Consider the following 9,638-nt stretch of genomic DNA (forward strand, 5'->3'; position numbering starts at 1 on the left):
TAATTATCGTTATTTACTTTACGCTTTAAAGTAAGTTCTATTTATATTTAATATTTTTGCAGTAGGTTTTGACTGTGATATAAGACTTAAAATCGACAAACCGGTCATTAAACAGTAAAATCCCCCTTTTATAATAATAATAATAATACTATATATATATATATATATATATATATATATATATATATATATATATATATATATATATATATATATATATATACAAATAGAGTTTCGAAAAATATAGCGTTAAACTTAGCGAGCTCCCTGTGAAACGAACCGGACTTACTAAAAACTACACTACTCTACAATTAGGTACACTGCCTATAAGTGTTGTAGCAAGGTTTAGGTATATCCCATTCAATAAATAAATAAATAACTTGTGAAAATTGTATCGTATTTAATAGTATTTTGTAGTAAATATAGAAGTATTTCGTATACTACCCTGCACACATCAAGTATTTTTGGCACCGCTGCCGGGGAAGCGAAAGCGAAACGCTATAAAAAAATTTAGTTTTAAGGTAATTTAGTAAAAATATATTTATATAAGTTTTAAATATTAAAATCAAAAATATAAAAACATAAATATATATATATATATATATATATATATATATATATATATATATATATATATATATATATATATATATATATATATATATATATATTTCTATATTTTTGATTGTTTAAATTAAATAGTTTATATTTTTTATTTCTTTTTTTAAAAGTTTTAAAAACTAATAAGTAATATTTTTTTAAAAAGTTTTATTATATAATACTTTATATAAATATAAATCAGAAAAAAATAGTTAAAACTGAAATTGGGCCAAAGCGTGTCGAAGCCCAACTACTGGCCTAGTATCCATTGCCATGCGACCGCATGGATTTATAACATCAAACTCATGCGATCGCTTGAGTTGAAGTGACGGATCCGAATCCTATGCTGGTACGATTAGGGTTACGATTTAATAAATATAATTATTATTACTTAATTAATTTAGGGTTTTAATTTAATATAATTAGTTTTAGTTTTAATTAATTTTGTATTTTAAGTTTTAATTAGTTTTATTAAAGATAAAATTAATACTTTTATAAAATAATAATATAAAAATAATAATTTTATAAAAATAAGTAATTTTATCATTTTTTATTTTATTTTTATAAATTGTATTTTTTCGTTTAATTCGTAATTTGTATATTTATCGTTCGTAATTAGTTTTAAACTTAGTTTTTTTCGTAGTAATTTTATATTTCTAGATTTTTAGGCTTTGCTGTAAAATCACTTAAGTGCTTTTTCTTTAGATTAAGATTTAGGCGCTTTAGAATTTTACGACGTCGCTTATCGCTTTAATATTTAATAGATTTTAGTGCCTTTTTAAGTAATTGCCGATTTGGATTTAGAATTCCTCTAAGTTTTAATACCTTTAGACGCAAGTTTTAAGTTTTAATTTTTAGACTTTTAAGTTTCGGCGCTTTACTTTCTTATTATTATTTTTTGACTTATTGTTTTCGACGTTTGTTTTTCGACTCTTATTTTTCGACGTGCTTTTTTTTTTCATTTCTACGCTCTACTTTTTAGGACCTAGAATTTTCTATATTTTCTTTAAATTTCGACGAAAAATTATTTTAAGCGGTTAAATTGATAGACATCTAAATTTTTTTGGTTCGTAGTAATAGTTGAATTTGTTAGTGGCGAGTTGTGGGCTTCCGATTTAAAGGGTCCTGGCTACCTGCTGCATCTATTGGGTATTCGAAACGTGAGAAAAATCAGAAAAGTCTATTAATTTGAAAACTTATATAATTTTTATCTTTATAACTAATAGGATATTCAGTGAATGCACCGAGCAAAACGTTCACCACCTTTCATACGTTCACCATCTGTAATTTGATCAAGATATTTAGCAAATATTGTCGCCATCGATTTTCTTTAGAATCGTCATCTAGTCGAACAAGTACTCCAACTCAAATTTCCGATAATCCAATTTTTGAAACTGACTTCACAATTGAGGACCCGGAGGATATTCAAGGACAATTCAGAGATCCTGAACCACTAATCATTCCTTCTGAACCATAAATTAATCAACCAGAGATTATCGAAGAAGAAACTATTAAATCAGAATCTTCTAGTGATTCAGATTCAACCATTTCAATCATGGAAGAAACGGAACCTCAAAGTATGGAAGATCGAATGAAAGCTACACGCACTGGCCAAGGTCACGCAATTATTCAACCAGACGTTAATGCGCCAGATTATGAAATCAAAGGACAAATCTTACACATGGTAACTAATCAGTGCCAATTTAGTGGTACGCCAAAAGAAGATCCAAAAGAACATCTTCGAACCTTTAATAGGATCTGTACTCTATTCAAAATCAGAGAAATTGAAGTTGAACAGATCTATCTCATGTTATTTCTCTGGACTTTAAAGGGGAAGCCAAAGATTGGTTAGAATCGTTACCTGAAGGAGCGATTGATTCATGGGATGTTTTAGTTGAAAAATTTCTTAAAAGATTCTTTCCGGCATCTAAAGCCGTGAGACTTTAAGGAGAAATTGCCACGTTTGCACAAAAGCCAAATGAAACGCTATATGAGGCATGGACAAGATTCGGAAAAATGTTGAGAAGCTGTCCTCAACATGGTCTAGATACTTATCAAATAGTTCAAATATTTTACAAAGGAGTCGACGTCGCTACACGAAAAGACATCGACACAGCAGCTGGTGATTTTATTATGAAGAAAACCGCGACCGAAGCTCACAAAATTATTGATAACACAGCATCCCACTCACATGAGTGGCATCAAGAAAAAGATATTTTTCGTTTATCTAAAGCAGCTAGAGCTGATTCTAGCCATGACTTTGATTCCATTTCAGCAAAGTTAGATGCGTTCGAGAGATGAATGGAAAAGATGACTAAAGATATTCACGCAATATTAATTAGTTGTGAGCAGTGTGGAGGATCACATTTGACAAAAGATTGTCTCGGTATTGAACAAACAATGGAGCAAAGAGAGAATGTTTCATACATGAACCAAAGGCCGGGAAATAATTATCAAAATAATTATCAACCACCAAGGTCAAACTACAATCGAAATCAAAACATTCTGTACAATCAAAATGCTCAGCAAAACAACCAATAAGGTCCTAGCAATCAACAAGTATCCAATAATACTTACAATCAACAAAGACCTGGTTATTTTAATAAACCACCATAAATCGATGAGAAAAAGACAAACCTTGACGAAATGATGGCAAAGCTAATAGAATCTCAAAACCAGTTATTTACATCTCAGAAACAAATTAATGAACAAAATGCTCAAGCATTTAGAAATCAACAAGCTTCAATCCAAAATCTGAAACAAGAAGTAAGTAACCTAGCAAGGTTAATTGGTGAAAGAAAACCGGGTAGTTTACCCAGCGATACAAATCCTAACCACCGAAATGAGACAGCTAAAGCCATTATCACAAGAAGTGGTATTAGACTTAAACCACCTGAAATGCCTATAATTTCTGATGACTCTATTCCTACAACACATGCACCACTGCCTGAGAAAGAGAAGGAAAAAGAACCGGTAGTTGAAAAGGTTAATGAAGATAACACAGTTACAGCAAAGCCTTATGTTAAACCATACCAACCACCACTTCCTTACCCGAGTAAAATGAGAAAAGAAAGACTTGAAGCCGAACAATCCAAATTCTTGGATATGTTTAAACAAATAAATGTAAATCTTCCTTTCATTGATGTGATTTCAGGAATGCCAAGATATGCTAAATTCCTGAATTATCTAATCACAAATAGAAAGAAAATGAAAGAACTCTCGGCTGTTACTATGAATGCTAATTGTTCTGCAGTGCTGTTGAATAAGATACCCGAAAAATTATCAGATCCAGGAAGTTTCACAATTCCATGTTTCCTGGGTAGTCTTAGTTCAATAGAAGCATTGGCAGATTTAGGTGCTAGTATAAATTTAATGTCGTATTCATTATATGCTAAACTAGACCTTGGAGAATTGAAACCAACACGAATAAGCATACAACTAGCCGATCGATCAATAAAATATCCTAGAGGGATAATGGAGAACATGCTAGTTAAAGTTGGTACTTTAGTATTTCCAGTAGACTTTGTTATTCTGGACATGGAAGAAGATTCTCGAGTTCCTCTTATATTAGGAAGACCATTCTTAAACACAGCTAAAGCAATAATAGATGTGTTTGGTAAGAAACTGACCCTAAGTATAGAGGACGAGAGTGTTACCTTTTCTGTTGATAGAGCCATGCAATAAACGTAATCTGCAGATGATACATGTTATTATGTTCAAACCATAGATTCACAAGAAGAATTGTTACAAGAATTTCCAGAATTACAAGGAACATGAGAATGTTCTTTAGGAGAAGGAACTGAACCAATTGATGAAGCTGAAATGTTAGCCACACTCATGGCTAATGAATACGAACCAACAATAGAAGAACTTCAAATGCTAAAAGAGGAAGACAGATATCGATACAAATCATCGATAGAAGAACCACCGATATTAGAGTTAAAGCCACTTCCAAACCATTTGGAATATGCTTATTTACAAGGTGAACCTGAATTGCCTGTAATAATCTCGTCTTCTCTTACAAAAAATAAAAATCTCAACTCATTTCTGTGCTAAAAGCTCATAAACCAGCTATTGCATGGAAGATTCATGACATTAAAGGTATAAGTCCTTCGTATTGCACACATAAAATCCTTATGGAAGAAGGTCATAAAACATATGTGCAACGCCAACAAAGACTAAATCCTAATATAAAAGATGTTGTTAAGAAAGAAATTATTAAACTGCTCGATGCAGGTTTAATTTATCCCATCTCTGATAGTCCATGGGTAAGCCCAGTTCAATGAGTACCTAAGAAGGGTGGCATCACTGTCATCACAAATGAAAGAGATGAGATTATTCCTACTAGGACTATAACAGGATGACGTGTTTGCATTGATTATAGAAAATTAAATGACGCCACCAAAAAAGATCACTTTCCCTTACCTTTCATTGATCAAATGTTGGAAAGGTTAGCAGGGAACAGTTCTAGTGACCCGAACTTTTCCATGATTATATATTAAATGAAATTGATATTTACATGATTAAATGTTTCCAACATGTTAAGCAATCAAACTTGTTAAGACTTGATTATTTGAAATGAGTTTCATGTAGAAAATTGACCACCCAGTTTGCCTGATGATTCACGAACATCATAACTTGTGATAAATATATAATTGTTTTATTTTTTTATGATGTAAGTTTTTATTTTATATATATATATATATATATATATATATATATATATATATATATATATATATATATATATATATATATATATATATATATATATATATATAAGAAGAAATACAATTAAATCAAAGATGTACAAGTAAAACACTATTTGCTACAGTAAACACTATTTACTACAGTAAAACACTATTTGTTACAGTAAAATACTCTTTGCTACAGTAAATTACTATTTTGTACAGTGAAATACTATTTGCTACAGTAAACACAATTTACTCTTATTCAATCCGTATTCGTACTCGTACAATACCCAGCCTCTAGATGTATATACTATTGGTATATACACTTCAATGATCAGCTCTTAGCAGCCTTAATGAGTCACCTAAACATGTGGAAACCATCATTTGGCAACTAGCATGAAATATCTAATAAAAATACAAACTAATGAAACCTTATATTCATGGGTAGGATCACGTTTTACTTCACCAACCATAACACTTTAATTTTTCAACTTTCATGCATCAAACTTATCTCTCTCTTGTTCTCTCTTGATGTTCTAAGTGTTCTTCATCACCTTCATCAAAATCTAGCTCAATCTAGCTCATAAATCCTAACCTAGATCAACTTACAAAACAACTATTCAAGAACACACCAAAAACACTTTCAAGTTTACTAGCTTACTTCCAATCTTGCAAATCCATTTCAAGTGATCATTAATCTCAAGAAATCTTTCTTATTTACAGTAAGATATCTTTCTAATTCAAGGTAATAATCATATTCAAACTTTGATTCAATTTCTATAACTATAACAATCTTATTTAGAGTGGAAATCTTACTTGAACTTATTTTCATGTCATGATTTTGCTTCAAGAACTTTCAAGCCATCCAAGGATCCTTTGAAGCTAGATCTATATTTCTCATTTCCCGTAGATTTACCTACTAAAATTAAGATAGTAATGATGTTCATAACTGTAGTGACCCGACTTTTCCATGATTATATATTAAATGAAAACTATATTTGCATGATTAAATATTTCCAACATGTTAAGCAATCAAACTTGTTAAGACTTGATTTATTGAAATGAGTTTCATGTAGACAATTGACCACCCAAGTTGACCGGCGATTCACGAACGTTAAAACTTGTAAAAACAACATGATATATATATATATATATATATATATATATATATATATATATATATATATATATATATATATATAACATGATATTATGATGACTAAGTATCTCACCAAGTACATTAACAATGACTTATATACATAAAATGAAGGTAGTGAATTAAGAAACGCGAAACGATATATATAACGGCTATCGTTACAACAACGTCTTACTAATTACATATATATCATGTTAAGATATTAATACACTATGTTTAACATCATGAAATGATAATTACATATATCATTAAGTGTATTAACAATGAACTACACGAGTAAGATGAGACTACTAACTTAAGGATTTCGAAACAATACATATATGTAACGATTATCGTTGTAATAGTATTTTACACATATTTATATGATATTAAGATATATTAATACACCATGTTAACATGTTAACATAACAATTTAACATCTCATTTAAGTGTAATAACAATGGATCAATTACATTTAACAAGATCGTTAACTTAAAGGTTCCGAAACAACACTTACATATAACGACTAACGATGACTTAATGACTCAGTTAAATGTATATACATGTAGTGTATTAAGATGTATTAATACACTTTTGGAAGACTTCATGACATATATCAAAGTACTTCTACTTAACAAAAATGCTTACAATTACATCCTCATTCATTTTCATCAATAATTCTACTCGTATGCACCCGTATTCGTACACGTACAATACACAGCTTCTAAGATGTATATACTATTGGTATATACACTCAATTATCAGCACCTTAGCAGCCCATGGAGTCATTAAACATGTGGGAACCATCATTTGGCAACTAGCATGAAATATCTCATAAAATTAAAAAAAAAATATTATAAATCATTCATGAATTATTTACATGAAAACAAACTTACACATCCTTTATATCTAATCCATATACCAACGACTAAAAACACCTACAAACACTTTCATTCTTCAATTTTCTTCATCTAATTGATCTCTCTCAAGTTCTATCTTCAAGTTCTAAGTGTTCTTCATAAATTCTATAAGTTCTAGTTTCATAAAATCAAGAATACTATCAAGTTTGCAAGATTACTTCCAAGCTTTCTAATCCAATCTAAGTAATCATCTAAGCTCAAGTAATCTTTCTTATTTACAGTAAGATATCTTTCTAATATAAGGTAATACTCATATTCAAACTTTGATTCAATTTCTATACCTATAACTATCTTATTTCGAGTGGAAATCTTACTTGAACTTGTTTTTCGTATCATGATTCTACTTCAAGAACTTTCAAGCCATCCAAGAATCCTTTGAAGCTAGATCAATTTTTGTCACTTCAAGTAGGTTTACCTGCTAAACTTGAGGTAGTAATGATGTTCATAAAATCATTCAATTCATATATATAAAACCATCTTATTCGAAGATTTGAACATGTAATCACTAGAACTTAGTTTAGTTAATTCTAAACTTGTTCGCAAATAAAAGTTAATCCTTCTAACTTGACTTTTAAAATCAACTAGACACATGTTCTATATCTATATGATATTCTAACTTAATGATTTAAAACTTGGAAACACGAAGAACACCGTAAAACCGGATATACGCCGTCGTAGTAAAACCGGGGGCTGTTTTGGTTTGGATAATTAAAAACTATGATAAACTTTGATTTAAAAGCTATTCTTCTGGGAAAATAATTTTTCTTATGAACATGAAACTATATCCAAAAATCATGGTTAAACTCAAAGTGGAAGTATGTTTTCCAAAAAGGTCATCTAGACGTCGTTCTTTCGACTGAAATGACTACCTTTACAAAAACGACTTGTAACCTGTAGCAACTTGAATCACTCGAAATGGATTTAAAACGAAAAAGTTATGGGTAAAACAAGATTGGATAATTTTGCTTGTTGTAGCTACGTGAAATTTGTAACAAATTTATATAAATCATAACTTAACTAACTTATATTGTATTATACATGTATTCTAACATATATCATGTAATCTTGGGATACATATGTAGTGACCCGAACCTTTCCATGTTTATATATATTAATTGAGATTGATATTTACATGATTAAATGTTTTCAACATGTTAAGCAATCAAACTTGTTAAGACTTGATTAATTGAAATATGTTTCATATAGACAATTGACCACCCAAGTTGACCGGCGATTCACGAACGTTAAAACTTGTAAAAATGACATGACGATATATATATGGATATACATATGGTTAACATGAGATTATGATAAGTAAGAATCTCCATAAGTATATTAACAATGAGTTATATACATATAAACAAGACTACTAACTTAAGGATTTCGAAACGAGACATATATGTAACGATTATCGTTGTAACGACATTTAAATGTATATATATCATATTAAGATATATTAATATATCATAATATCATGATAATATAATAATTTAACATCTCATTAGATATAATAAACAATGGGTTAACAACATTAATTGAGATCGTTAACTTAAAGGTTTCAAAACAACACTTACATGTAACGACTAACGATGACTTAACGACTCAGTTAAAATGTATATACATGTAGTGCATTTAGATGTATTAAAATACTTTTGGAAGACTTCAAGACATATATCAAAACACTCATACTTAACGAAAATGGTTATAGTTACTTTCCCATTCTTTTCTTTCATCAAGAATTCTAGTCGTATTCTTACCCGTATTATACACAGCTTCAAAACGTACTTACTATGGGTATATACCAATAGGAACTAGCATGGGATTCCACTCTTGATTATGTCATGTATGACTAATCAATTTTAACTTCTACCATGAGCTAGTCAACTAACTAGAACTCCTTTTAACCCCACTCACCACCCACCAATTACCACTCATCATTCACTCCATTTCACTTCCAATTCTCTTTCTAATTCTCTCTCAACACACACACACACTATTATGAACGTATTTTTCCAGTAGTTAATCATCATCTTCATCAAAAATCACTTCAAGAATCAAGCTATAATCATCATAGGAAGAACACTTCAAGAACACTTCAAAAATCCCTTCAAGTTTACTAATTTACTTCCAAGCTTTCTAATCCATTCCAAGTAATCATCTAAGATCAAGAAACCTTTGTTATATGCAGTAGTTTATCTTTCTTATTCAAGGTAATATTCATATTCAAACTTTGATTCAATTTCTATAACTATAAACTATCTTAATTCGATTAAAAATCTTACTTGAACTTGT

The 9,638-nt window shown here is 29.8% G+C and overlaps 1 non-coding gene across 1 annotated transcript; it reads right to left on the bottom strand.

Annotated features, from left to right (window-relative positions):
* Positions 1-2,538: 2,538 nt before the first annotated feature.
* On the bottom strand, positions 2,539-2,645 carry LOC139856688 (small nucleolar RNA R71). Its single transcript, XR_011762153.1, has one exon. It is a non-coding gene; the product is annotated as a small nucleolar RNA R71 (small nucleolar RNA).
* Between the last annotated feature and the right edge of the window lie 6,993 nt (positions 2,646-9,638).

This window comes from Rutidosis leptorrhynchoides, chromosome 6 (genome assembly GCF_046630445.1).
Source record: "Rutidosis leptorrhynchoides isolate AG116_Rl617_1_P2 chromosome 6, CSIRO_AGI_Rlap_v1, whole genome shotgun sequence".
NCBI classification, from domain to species: domain Eukaryota; kingdom Viridiplantae; phylum Streptophyta; class Magnoliopsida; order Asterales; family Asteraceae; genus Rutidosis; species Rutidosis leptorrhynchoides.